The sequence below is a fragment of the Echinops telfairi genome, unplaced genomic scaffold (assembly GCF_000313985.2).
Source record: "Echinops telfairi isolate 266 unplaced genomic scaffold, ASM31398v2 ScPeMD7_7467;HRSCAF=8505_1, whole genome shotgun sequence".
In the NCBI taxonomy this organism is placed as follows: domain Eukaryota; kingdom Metazoa; phylum Chordata; class Mammalia; order Afrosoricida; family Tenrecidae; genus Echinops; species Echinops telfairi.
Genome location: NW_022111368.1, coordinates 19476835 through 19490470, shown reverse-complemented (window position 1 = coordinate 19490470; position 13636 = coordinate 19476835).

Genomic DNA, 13636 nt, shown 5'->3' with positions numbered 1-13636 from the left:
CCCCCTATCTCCGTCCTTCAGGAGCTAGGCCTCCAACTTGGCTGTGCACGGAGTCCCACAATCCATTCTGTGGCCTGCAACTCTGCCCAGCCACCAAATTTATATGTTTGCCCTTCTGTGGTGTTGTCCAGGGTCATGGCATAACCCAAAGGGAATGGGTTGGAGACCAGACCCCAAGTGAGATGCAGCTGTGTTAAAGAGCTCAAGACTCACCAGGAGTGTGTTATGAAGATTAAATGAGCTAATGCATTGCCTTTCAGTGTTCAGTCAATTATAGCATACCTGCATTATACTGTCCATACCTTGGATTACTGTATTTCACTTAATTGTGCTTGATCACTTTACAGCCTTACCATCAATAACACACTTAGCAAGCACACCTGAAATCATGCCTATCCGTCGACCTGGCAAAGAGCCAAGTTTACTGTATGGACAGGTTAAATGTCGGTTCCTCCCCAATTTCGGTGGTTCATTGCCCCACGGCACTCTGCTCTCCTCTGCACCACCAATGGGACCTGGTTGAAGCCTGGACGCTGACCTCTGTGCCCAGGAGGCCTGTTTCAGTTCAGATGGCTTTCTCTAAATTCACAGCACTCTCCAGGTCAGGCATGCTGGCCTAGGCACAAGTGTAGACGGTACCTAAGAACACCAAGTCCTTAGAATCTGAGCCACACTTATTTGGGCCAGCCCTCAAACTGAGTTGGACTTCTGAGTTCCTACCCTGCATGTCTCTATTTTCTCTTCTCTCCTTAGAATCTTGCCATTAAAATCCCAGGAGAGCCTGGATCCGAAAAGTAAGGTGAGTGATACAGGATGGGAGGGAACCTGTGGGTGTTTGATGACCCGAACAGGAATGAAACAGCGAATTTGGTATAACATTTTACAGTTGAACGAACCTTGCTGTATCACTGAAGAAAATGCAGTCGCACCAAGTGAACGGTTTGCCTAAGATCACAGCAGCACCGAGAGTCTGATGTCAATCTCGAGTCCCTGGCCATCAACCAGCCAGTCACTGTCTGCCCCTGGAGCCCCGTGTGGGTGTCAGGTTGGACTTATGTCCATAGGGCTTTCAGCAGCTGATTTCTTTAAGAAGTAGCTCACCAAGCCTTTCTTCTGAGGTGCCTCTGGGTAGACGCATCTGTCAACTTTTCTCAGCAAATAGTAGTGCCTTAATCATTCTGAGTATTTATTCCTATGCAATCTGCCAAGAGCTTCTCCACCAAGAAATGGGGACCAATCCTCTGTGTCCCGAGTCCTGGAAGGTGTGGGGGAACTATCCATTTGGTTAGAACAAGATCTGGGAGAGAAGAACGAATGCTATAACTGTCCCTTTAACTGGAAGCTTGGCAGTTCAAATCCACTTGGGATGGCGTGGAAGAAAGGCCTGGTAACCCACAGAAAACGATTAAAAACCCTATGGAGTGCAGTTCAACTCTAGACCACATGGGGGTGTCATGAGTTGGAATCCACTTGATGGCACCCGGTTTTTTGTTTTGAAATGTCCCTCTACTCAACCATGCCTTACTTCCTCATTAAAATAAGGAGAAGAAAGGAGAGATGGGGTCAAGGGGAGTGATTCACTACACAGTCTCCCAGGAGCCAACCCCTCAGGCCACAACCCTCCTGAAAGGCACAGCTGTGGGCACAGAACCAGAGGCAGGGTGGGGGGTGACTCAGCTGGAGGGAGTGAAAGTGACCAGAGGCTTTAAGGGGAAAAAAGTGCTGCCTTTAGAAAGAGATAATTAGGCAATACAGATTGAATAAAATTTCAATATATAATAGAAATTGTAGTATCAAAAATGTAAAGTGTCTGGTACTAGAATTTCTATTATGTACAAGTAGTCGCGTGCAGCTCATTTGCATATACCATGACCATGACCATGAAGAACAAGGATGTCACTCGGAGATCTGCATTGGGCTTGACTCAAGTCCCGGGCTTTTCAATGGCCTCAGATGCATGTGAAAGCTGGACAATGGATCAGAAAGACCGCAGAACTGATGCTTTTGAATCATGATGTTGGGAAGAGTATTGAACATACTGTGGCCTGCCAGAAGAACAAACAAATCTTATCTTGGAAGAAGTATTGCCAAAATGCTCCTTATAGGTGATTTCATCTCATGCACTTTGGCTGTGTTATCAGGAAGGATCAGCTCCTGGGGAAGAATATCACGTTGGCCAGTAGTAGAAGGCCGTCATCAAAACTGAGGAAGACTCTCAACGAGATGGATGGTCACAATGGCCAGTCTGCTTGCGAAACGATGACAGTCTTGGTGCCCTATGGGGCGATCCAATCCTGACCTGGAGGGTCACTTTGATTGCACATCAACTTGATGGCAGTGATTTTGGTTTGTCTCGGTCATGTGTCTCCAACTATTTTCCTTAGACATGAGTTTGATTTAGAATAAGATCATGTACCACTTTTCCTTTTTTTGGTCCCTTCCTCTGCCTGAGTTGAAATGCTCACTAAAGGTAAGCATTTTGAAAAATGCGGAGCTGATATCAAGGGCTCAAGTAGAAAGAATGTTTTGAAAATGGTGATGGCAGCAAATATATAAAAGTGCTTGACACAATGGATGGATAGATGTATTATGAGAAGAGTTGTATGAGCCCCCAATAAAATGAATAAAAAGAAAAGAAAAAAATAAATAAAAGGTAAGTATTTTGAAGGCAAATAGGCACAAAATATGGAGAGAATACATTATAAGTAGTTCACGTGGGGGAATCAACTTTTTTTTTTTCCGTTAAAATTTTCACGGCGTTCCTGCTAGTTGTATGACAGGTATCTGACAGCTGAACCTGACGATAAAATAGGAAGTTATTCAGTTAGTTGGGAGGAAGGAGGAAGGATAGTATTCAAGGGCTACTGCTGAACATTCTCCCGGCGGAATGAAAACAGGAAAAGTGAGAATGATGCTTCTGACTAAGCTGAGCAATCTGAACTCCATGCTGAGCAGTACAGGGGCTACGCGATGCTGAGGAACAGCTGCGAGGAGGAGCAAAGTTCTTGCTGAGGGGAAGAGGCTGGCAGCACAGCGGCTTAGCACCAACACACCAGTGGACTGGCTGTGTGTCCCTGGATGTGTGTGTACGGGGGTAATGTGTGGACATGAAGGGACACGACTTTGAGAGCGCACCAGTGTGGACTCAGCGCAGAGCTTCTAGAAGGAGCCAGATTCTTCCCTTTCTCCTTGCAGTGGAGGGGAGACCCAGACCCACACCTCTGTGCCTCGGGGATAGAGCATTTCTGGCAACACGAGGGAATCCGATCCTCTAGCACAAAACATGCGCTCGCTGTAGAATGTATCTGTATGTGTTGGTGTCATAGTCTATTATGGGCTTCCGTGGGCTTGGATCGGGTTAAATGCCCTGGATCCAAGTTAGCCTGTAGCATATGAAAATATTGGCTCAGAAAAGATTGTTCTGTAAGGGATATAATGCAGAACAATGAACAGTAGCCAAAAAGAGAGAAGATGTAAAACCAAAGGAGGGGCAGATTTTTTTGAAGTCTTTTGTTCTTTGGGATTCCAATCCAACAAAAGCAATTATGTCTCTACTTTCTCAATTTCAAAACTGGAGGGCAGCGCTTTGAGGTTTCCCAGCGCTCCAGTTCTCGCTCTTCTTTGTACACCGAACAGAGGGCGTCATGATACCCCACATAGCCAAAGGCAAGCGATGCCAAACAAGGCTCATCATTCGGAACAGCCAGTGAGTTAAGGATGCATCAGATCAGACTGGTGTAATGCGTCTATTCAAAGATCACCCATATTGCATCTATGTATATATGTATCCACACACTCCAAGAAGCCTAATTAGGCCCCATTTTCCATCAGATAAAAGCGTCTCAAACACACAACCATAAGCCCAAACAAAGGTGGAAATGATGTTAAGTAGCTCGTCTATGAGCTCAGGGCGAGCGGTGGCCTGGGCCTTCCTCAGAAGATGAGCGAAGCCAAGCGCTGAGGTTTGCTTCTCTGGCAAGGTGACTGGAGTCTTTGTGATACCTGACGCTGTGCCCTCTTATTCTCCTCACCCATGGGAGGCCGGGGGAAATGAAAAGGCTATGGTGGGCGCTCATCTCCTACTGGGGCCATAAAATATGTATCCTGCCCATGGTGAGGTGGCACATTAGCAACTGACAGCCACACATCAAACCACGCCGGCCATCCTCCCCGCACCACTGGGCGGAAAACAGTGGAGTGGGTGAAGAAGAAAGGCGACGTACGCTGGAGAACGATTTCACTTTATTCCTTATATGTACAAACATGAATAATTTGACATGATGTTTAGACAGTTTTCCCCTAACTTAAGTCTTTTAATTAAAATGAAAGGAAGGAAATATGCTTTAAATATGAATGCAAGAAGGTGTGAGCTGACAGCCCCCAGCCTCCCCGCTCCTCTCCTTCTCTTGTTAGCGAGCACAATGAAACCTCGTCTTCTCCTGCCGCCTTTTCAAAATGTTTACGGTTGTTTTAGGTAACACATAAACCATGCTGAATCTGATAGTCTCCTTATTACATGTCAAGGGCACATATTAAACTAGAGCTTCTCCCTGATTCTGCTATTTACATTTGTGGCAAACCCGCCAATGTATTTTCCTCGACTCACCAGGCAATATTGCAGTGCTGCCTGTGGCCGGGCAAGGTAAATGCTAACTTTTCAGCATTTGCCAAGTGGGCACGCCCTTGGCTGGCCACCGAGTGAATGAGTGCAGTGTACGGTGGGCTGAAAAATGGGTCCGGAGGTTGGCTCTCCTAAATTAGGCGATTATTAAAATTCAGCCCAATGATTTTCTTCTGGCTTTTGCCGGCTCCTCGTTGCCTGCCTGGCTTCGCCTCTTGTTTTCTGTGTGCTTACCCGGTAAAATGCTAAACAAGTTTTGATATTTACCTGTTTATGATTAAATTGCAAAATGATCTGCTTAGTTCTGTTCTAAATTAAGGTCTGCATTAAATGTCATAGCATTTATCTTTCATAAAATGAGACAGCAAGGACACTAATTTCCGAGGTATTCAATCACTGCCCTGGGCCACTTGAGAGACAGCCCAGGAAGGAGCCTGCCCACAGTTCACAGCTCACTGACAGCCCTGAGATGGAATCATAAAAGTCAATTAATCATTAAAAGCTGTTACAAGCACATATCGAACCAGTCTGGCACAAAATGTTAATCAGTCCAATATCAATATAATAAATTCCTGCAAATTGGAACGATCGATACTTTTAGGGCCTAATGAATCAATTTCGGGGCACTGGGTTGCTCCTTGGGGTCCCTGTGACAGGGCTGCCAGGCAAGCACGACATCTCTAGGCACACTGCCAACAGAGGTCACCTATCCCAACAGGCTGTTCACTTCAGCCGCAGTTACCACGGTGACAGCATGTCACTGCTGCCCTAGTGTCCTTCTAGGTAAGGTGGGAGCCAATGCATCACTGCCTTTGATGGATTTGTCAATAATACTTAGCAGGGGAGGGGGACTATTCACATAACACTCGCAGGTCGACAGTCCCTGGGCAGTTTGGTGTGATTTAATTGTCTGACGAGGTGTGTGCTTCTGCATATATGCAGGAACTAAACAGTGGTCACAGGAAGAGGAAGTTGGCAGTCAGACCGACCGCGCTGGGAAAAGAGGGCAGAAAATAACCGCAGCCCACACGAGGGTCAGGCTGGTATTCCATTAACCAAGTAGCTGTGTAAGTCAGGAATAACCCGGAGCCTCTCCGATTAAGAATTTATTAGCTAGAAAATTTTAATACATCACTCATGAGTGGAAATGGAGTTGTGTATTAATCCCCCCAAGGCTTAGGCACAGCAAGCAACATTTCTAGACACCTGCTTACGGGCTGTAGATGTTCGCCAAGAAAAGTCCAGCAGGGTAAATTTGGGCCAGGAGGAATGATTGGTGCAAGTCTCTCCATCTTTCTCCTGCTCTCGTTCTCTTTCTCACGCTTTCCCCCTTCCTCACAATCTACAGCCCAACACAGCCATGTCTCCTCTCACCACCACCACCACCCTTCCTCACCACCTGCAACCACCGCCCCACTTTGCCCAGATGGAATCATGTCTCCCAAAGCTTGAAGCAGACAGGACTCACAGAGATGGGATTTTTAAACCTGCGTCTTTATCATACAGTTTTTTAAGAGCAGAGTTTTTGTGTTTTGAACTATTCTATCTTGTGTTACGCCTATGAAAACTGACCCGTGAAGGGAGCCGAGAGCCATTTCAGGAGTGCAGAGGGCACTGAAACTGCTTCTGAGATGACAAAGAAATCTTAGCTACCAAGGCCCTGGGGACCCTCCCATTCCAGGACCATCACTGTGTTTAACATGCAGCATAAAGGGTAACATGGATGAAAGCATGCCCCTGTTGATTATTTTCATCATCTCAAAGTATAACTTTCTCCCCAGTTTGTTTTTATTTAAGATGAGACTTCATGACTTCCCCCATCGCCTATGGACAGCCCATGCTGCTGAATTATTTTCGATTTTTTGGTTGCACCAATTGGATGGTTTGGTCTAAAGCAGTTATGCGCGTGTCCCTCTTGCAACCATTTCTTCCCTCACAGAAGAATGGAAGCCATGCCAGTCCAAAGGAATGTTCATTTTGACTAGCTGGTTAATTTTAAATACTTTTTTCCTACCTGCAAAGAGCGAGAGAGAATCGTATTTTATTATGGTGGTCTGAATTATAGGAAACATCAAAATAAATTACCAATTCTGCACTAAAGAAATAACCTATTCAACACATTGCGGCAGGATGATGTTAAGGGTGTGCAGACAAAGGTAATCCGGAGCCTCGACTTAATTGCCCTGACACCGAGCTCAGTTTCCTCCAGCTACACTCTGAGAGCTAAAATTCTCTCATTGTTATTAATTGTATTCCTTTTAGAATGTAATGTCATATCGCTGCAGGCTGAGCTAATGAAACATACCCATATTACCCAAATAGGAATATTTCTTTTTGTTCAACGCATTCTATCAAAGCTGTCTACTAAAGACATTGTGTTAAAAGATTCTTTGAAGGGGCCGTATAAAGAATATCTCAACTACCTCAACATTTCTATTACACATTTATGGAAATGCCCAGGAGGACTAAACAATATAGTGTGAATTCAGTTATCCTATAAGACTTTAGAAATAGTGCTAATTCCTGCCTCTGATTTATGTTAATATTAATGCTAGATTACATGCTATGGACCCTGAACAGCCACTGCATACCAATTCGCACGAAGGCTGGGGCACGCCAACGCACGGGAGCTATATGCCTCTATTATAATGAGAATCTGAATTATTTATCTCTATTTACCCTACAGGAGTTCACTTGACCCCAGTCACATTTTCTTTTCCTATTGCACATCAATGCGTGTAAACATGACTTCCGAGCTGGGGTGCACTTCATACGCTCTGTTCTTTCTCAGCCACAAGGCACAGCAATAGGCAGTAGACAAAAAAAAAATATGTTACACCGCTAAGAGAATTCATTTAAGCATTTATTTGAGGTAAACTCTCCTAATTAAGTCAACTTTAACACAGACACGCAAATGGCAGGCTGCATATGTGTCTGGCGCCTAAACATCCGTCTGGTAAGCCTGAAGGAAGTCGGGCAGCAGCAGGCCAAGGAGACAGCTAATAAATCCAGCTTCTCCTTCCCATAACCTCTCTGCTAGAGAAATGTTTGACTGCAAGGTGTGGGGTGGGGAGGATTCCGGCAGTCTTGGGGTTCAGGTGACGGGACAGTGTGTGCATTCTAGGGTTGTAGTTTACACACATAAACACAGAAGAGCTGATGGTTCTAATTGTGCTCAAGACCCTCGACTTGCCTGGTGAAGGGCAGGACCAACATTTCTGGGGTTCTCTTGTTCAATGGAAAGGCCGAGAGTTAGGATGCTTATCTTCGTGAAGGTACAGCCTCATAGTTAGCCTTCACTCTCAGGATGGTCAAGACTTAAGAGGACAACATATATGAACTAGGATGTGGTAGGGTACCGTGACAATAAAATCAATGACTTGGCAGGGGGTGGGCAGGGGTAGTATATCTCGCTCTACATTCTTTATATATATTTATAAACAAAAAGAGTGAGGTGCCAGTAACTGGCATTCTGAATGTTTTCGGCAGCCTGAACAGGCACATGAGAGGGAGGTCCCTTCTAGGGCTGCTTGCTGAGAGGTTGCTTGAGGTCAGCATTGGGGATTAATTTGTGGTAGGTTGAACAATTAAAGCCCCGCAGAAGACGATCAAAGTATATACCTGTCCATCTTGGAGGTCCGGTGGTGGAAGGGCCATGAGTCAGGTTGCTAGCATCAAGGTTAGCAATTCCAAACCACCAGCAGCTGTGGAGGAGAAAGATGAGACTGTCTACTCTCATAAAGAGTGCCAGTCTTGGAGACGCACAGGGACAGTTCTACGCTGCCCTGTAGGACCAAGTTGAGGCTCCGCATTACCTTTGTCTGCACACCTTAACATGAGTCACCATGAGTCAGCATTGACTTGATGGCCGTGAAGTGGGTCAATCTTGAGTTTGGTCAGTCTTGAATCTATTAGAAAATAGGTATTATCTCTAGGCCAATTGTAAGGTGCATATAGCATGAGATTAAAATAAAAGCATAAATTATAGAAACCAACTCTTATTTGCTGTCACCATCGTTCGAATGCATCGGTTCTTCTCCAGCCTTCCTTATTCATGGCTCGGCTTTTGTCTGCAAGGAGGCTGTTGAAAGTACCTGGGCTTGGGCACAGTGCGCTTCAGTCTTCCAAGTGACAGCCATGCTTCTTGACACTTTGAATAGGTCTTTTTGCAGCAAAATTTCTCAAGGTAAGAGTTTGATTTCTTGACCACTACTTCCCAGGGGGTTGATTGTGGATCCAAGTAAACAGAAATCCTTAGCAATTTCAATATTTCCTCCATTTATCATGATGTTGCTTCTTGGTCCAGCTGTGAAGATTTGTCTTTGCTTTGGGTTGCGGTGTAACCCGTCCTGATCTTCATCAGTAAATGCTTCAAGTTCTGTTCACTTTCAGCAAGCAAGGTTGTGTCATCGGCACACCACAGGGAGTTAATGAGTCTTCCTCCAATCCCGATGATCTTCATCATCCTCTTCATCTATTCCAGCTTCTGAGAGAGTTGATTTGCTCAGCATATAGATTGAAAGAAGCATGAACCAAGGATACGTCCATTAGTAATTGGAACGTGAAATGGATGAGGTGTGGCGCTAGAAACATTGGAAGTTGCAAAAAAGAAAGAAAGAAAGAAATAGGATGCATAAATACTGAGATCCTGGGCGTGATTCATGACCATCAGGCTGACTCTGACTCACATAGATGGTTTCTGAGGCTGCACATCTTTGGGGAGCAGACAGCTGTATCGTTCTCCCTCGGAGTGACTGGTAGATTTGAGGCACCGATATAGCTCACAGTGCAGCACTTACCCAAACATGCCACCCGGGCTCCGTCTCCGTAGGCATTGGAGAGCTGACAGGGGCTAGCGTTGGCCATTTTGAATCGGCTGTCACATGCTCCACTATTCCAGGAAGAACAAATTGAATGAAAATGTTAGACTTATGGGAAATATAAGAACCTTTAGTCTTCTTTTACTTTGTTCCTTATCTAAGTCCTGGTACAATATAAACCACAATACTCAAATGTATGTAATACACCTTGTAAAATGCAAATTAAGAAATATATTACAATTGGTTATGGGTTCAGAGTTCGCAAAGTGGAAAGGCTACATTTTTAAGGTTGTGGCGTGGCGCGAGATTGGTGATTTGGAAGGTCTCATGAGGTAGGTAGGTAGAAAACTGGCAAGCAATCAGATCTGGAAAGAGAATGACAGAGAGTAGGTCCCTGTGTCCACTGAATACATCAGTTCCCATTTCCCTGTTTGGGCCAATGAGACAGGTGCCAAGTAGCTGGGAAATTACTGAAATCGTACCATTATTCCAGGAATCCTAATTGACCCAGAGGCCAGAATCAACCACATGAATATTTAACCAACCCAGACAACGACCGTCATGGTGACTAGTCTTGGCTGAGTCCAATCTAGATTTGGACATGAGCAGCTAGATGCCTTGACCTCTTAGCTGGCTAGCTGCTCACGTTCCTCCTGGTATATTACTCCCTCGGTGGCACACCTTTTCATTTTAGATCACCTATAGTTTTGGACCCGACTCATAGCCTTATGGCAGGCTTTTACTTCATCTTTTATTTTAAACTTTAAACTATAAAGTAGCATGTGCAGTTTATTAAATATTCAAATCCAACAAATATGTGTAAAGTGGGAGTCTTCTCTAAGCCCACTTGTCAGAGCTAACTATTGTTATATTTGGTGGTATACTATTTTAGATTTTTACCTACGTATGTATTAAGATGTAACCATGGAAGAGTTGCTGTTTTGTTTTAGTTTTTTTTTTCCCCACAGCGGTTACATTTAAGATGCCTATTAAGCATTAATCTGGAAATATTTGTCTGGAGGGCTCCAGTGGAAATCATAGATCAGCTTTAAAGGAGCAGAAATGGGTGCAATCAATTGTTTTAACCTTGGGGTCATTGTTTGTATATTGTTTGGTTACTTCTTTGGCATAGAAACTTTATTTACAATTTTACTTTTAGTTAAAGTTGGCAATCATCCCTTACACAGTATCTAGGTTTTTTTGGTATCGTGTATAAAAGTCTTCTTCACTCCAAGATTGTAAAACATCCATTTTTTTCCCCTTTATAACTTTTACTCATTTGAATTTATTTTGGTGAGGCATAAAATAGTGATTCTGCTTTATATTTCAAAAAGCTAGTCAACTAGCCTAAAAATATATATTTAATAGTACAACTTGTCTGCATGGATCTAAGAGCCCTAGTGACATAGTGGGTAACAAATTGGGCTGCCAATCACAAGATCAGTTGTTCGAAACCACCAGCTGCTCTGCTGGAGAAAAATGAGGATTTCTACTCTGGTAAAGCATTACAGACTCAGAAACGCACGGGGGTCAGTTCTACGCTGTCCTGTAAGATCACTATGAGTTGGAATCAGCCCCATGACAGCGTTGGAATTGGTTTTCTCTGTGCGGCAATGTGGCTTTTGTGATATAGCTTGAATCCACTGCGTCAAGTCGATTTCAACTCAGAGAAAGCATGTTAGGGTTTCCAAGGTCTACATCTTTATGGGAGCAGACAGCTTCATCTTTCTCCTGCAGAACAGCTGGACGGGCTCAACCATTGCCGTTTCACTGTGGTGAGCATGCCAACGCCCCTTCCGCAGTGCACCAGGACACCTTCTTTTTATAATATGTATAAAATATCCAGATACATTTGGGTCTACTTCTCCACTCTGTTCCATGAGTCTACCTGTCTATTTCTGTACCAGTATCTCTCTGTTTCATTACCGTTGCTTTGTTTTGCAATGCAATAGCTGGTCAAGATAGTTCTCAGTCACCCCGCCCCCCCCACCCCCGCCCCGCAGAATTGTTTTGGTTGTTTCCCAATAAATGTTCATGCTTTCCAATGAACTTCAGTATTATTCTGTCATGTTGTTTTTTTAAAGGTTGTGTTGGGATGACCCTGAGGGTGCAGGGGGGATGGATTTCTGCAGATTGCCACGTTTTCCTTTCTTCTGTAGAACAAAGTTGTTTCTCCATTATGAAAGTCTTCTTTTTGTTGTTCTTTTCTTATTTTTTAAAATAAGTCCCTTGGCAGATTTTTATTGTTTTCTTCAGATAGGTTCTGGGCATTTCTTGTATAATTTATTCCTACACATTTCATGTTTTTGTTTGTTTTTCTGTTGTGAGTGGAATCTTTGAATTGCACCACGATCTCTCCTCCCACTCATTCTCCACATCAATCTGTTAGCAAGTACTGTGAGTTCTGCATCTCTCAGAGATGCCAAACGTATGCAGATTGCTCCATCACGGCCCGAACACCATGGTGCCTTACCTAGGCCACCTTTCCTACCCCTATTCGGTACAATCTAGTCTCTGCATATCTGCCAGGGTAGGTGTATTATCCCCACCCATATGGTAAATCAGGGTACCGCCCCTCCTCTGAAAACCCTTCAATGGTTTCCTATCTTGCTTAAATTAGAGCTAACCCTCCTGACCATGTGCGTGTGCTGCTGCCCAATGTCTCTTCCACTCCATACCGGCTCTTCACCTCCTCTAACCTGCAAGCCCTTGCCCCATCTCTCCTGTCCTCTTAGCCATTTGATTTTCCATAGTTGCTTTGTTTCTTCCCTTCACTCTTCACATGACTGCTACGTCTCATCCATGTCTCAGCTCAGACCGCACCAGATCTCTCTCTGTAATGCACAGCTCCTCCCACCTCCCTCAGCGTCATCACTCCCATCCCAGTATTCTCTGCAGTTCTTCAACAGCACTTGCCACTGCCTCAAATGTCCTATTTGTCTCTGTGTTTATGTAAGGCTCATCTCTTCCTCTGTCTCAGGATAGCTGTATCCCCAATGCTTGCCTCTCGAGGAAGGTATGTCAGATAAGTGAACGGGATAGTCTCTTACCTTTTATTCCTCTGTATATGAGTTGATATTGGCTTAATGGGAGTGCTGACTCTTTAGATTTATATCTTTTATATAGTAAAAAGTTATGTATTTTTTAAATTAAAAAAATTTAGTAACTGATTGCCTACTCATTTTCTTCCTCTTTTTGACACTTTATTGTGTTTTAGATGAAAGTTGATGTGGCGCGCGGATGATACGGCGCAGCACGGACCGAGACAAGAATGGTCAGGACCCTTCTGGTAGATGCAATCTGCGAAGTTTATTGACGCTGCTTCTGAGCCCGAAGTCAGCTGCGGAAGACCCCAAGCTCCTAAAACCCCGGTTATAAATACCCTGCTCGGTGACGTGTCCTACCAGGATTGGTGCAATGTGATAATGCGTAGCGAGCGGCTGGCAGCGCATGCGCAACAAGCTTGTTTACAGCTCAGCTCTGACAATGCGGGCGCGGTCCGGCGCCATCTTGTAATGGCGTCCACAAGTTGATATATTTTTTTCTCTCTTAAATAAGGCTTTATTTAATTCTCATGAGGTTTTCCAGGCATTTGTTCAGACCATAGCATTTGTAAATAATAAAATATTTACCTCCTGCTTGGCATTATTTATACCTCTGATTTTCATTTCCTTGACTAATACTTCTGGAACAATTTTAACTAATAGTAGTGAAAAAGGGAACCTTTGACTTGCTTTTGACGTTAAGAAAAACACTTCCCTTCTAGGATTTTACCACCTGGGGGACACTATGGGGTCGGCATGTGACTGTTAAACCCCAGGTTGCTGCCTCAAGTGCACCAGCGGCTTGGTGAGAGAAAGATGAGGCTGTCTGCTCTGGTAGAGATTGACAGCCCCAGAATCCCTGTGTCAGAATCAAATTCAGAGAGTTTGGCTTGGGATGATGTAACACCAGCAATGGAATGAATGTGTGTGTATTTCAGTTTCATCATCTTAAGAAAGCATTGTTATGAAAGTATAGCTCTAGACCCATTTAAGGGTGGTTTCATTAAAAACTAGCATTGTACACTAAGCAAGGCTTGTTTAATACTTTACCCAAACCATTCATTTATTAAAAAGAATTATGACTCCCCCAACACAAGAACACTTTGTTCTAACAATTTGGCAGTCTGAGATGCTCACCTGCCTGGCATGAT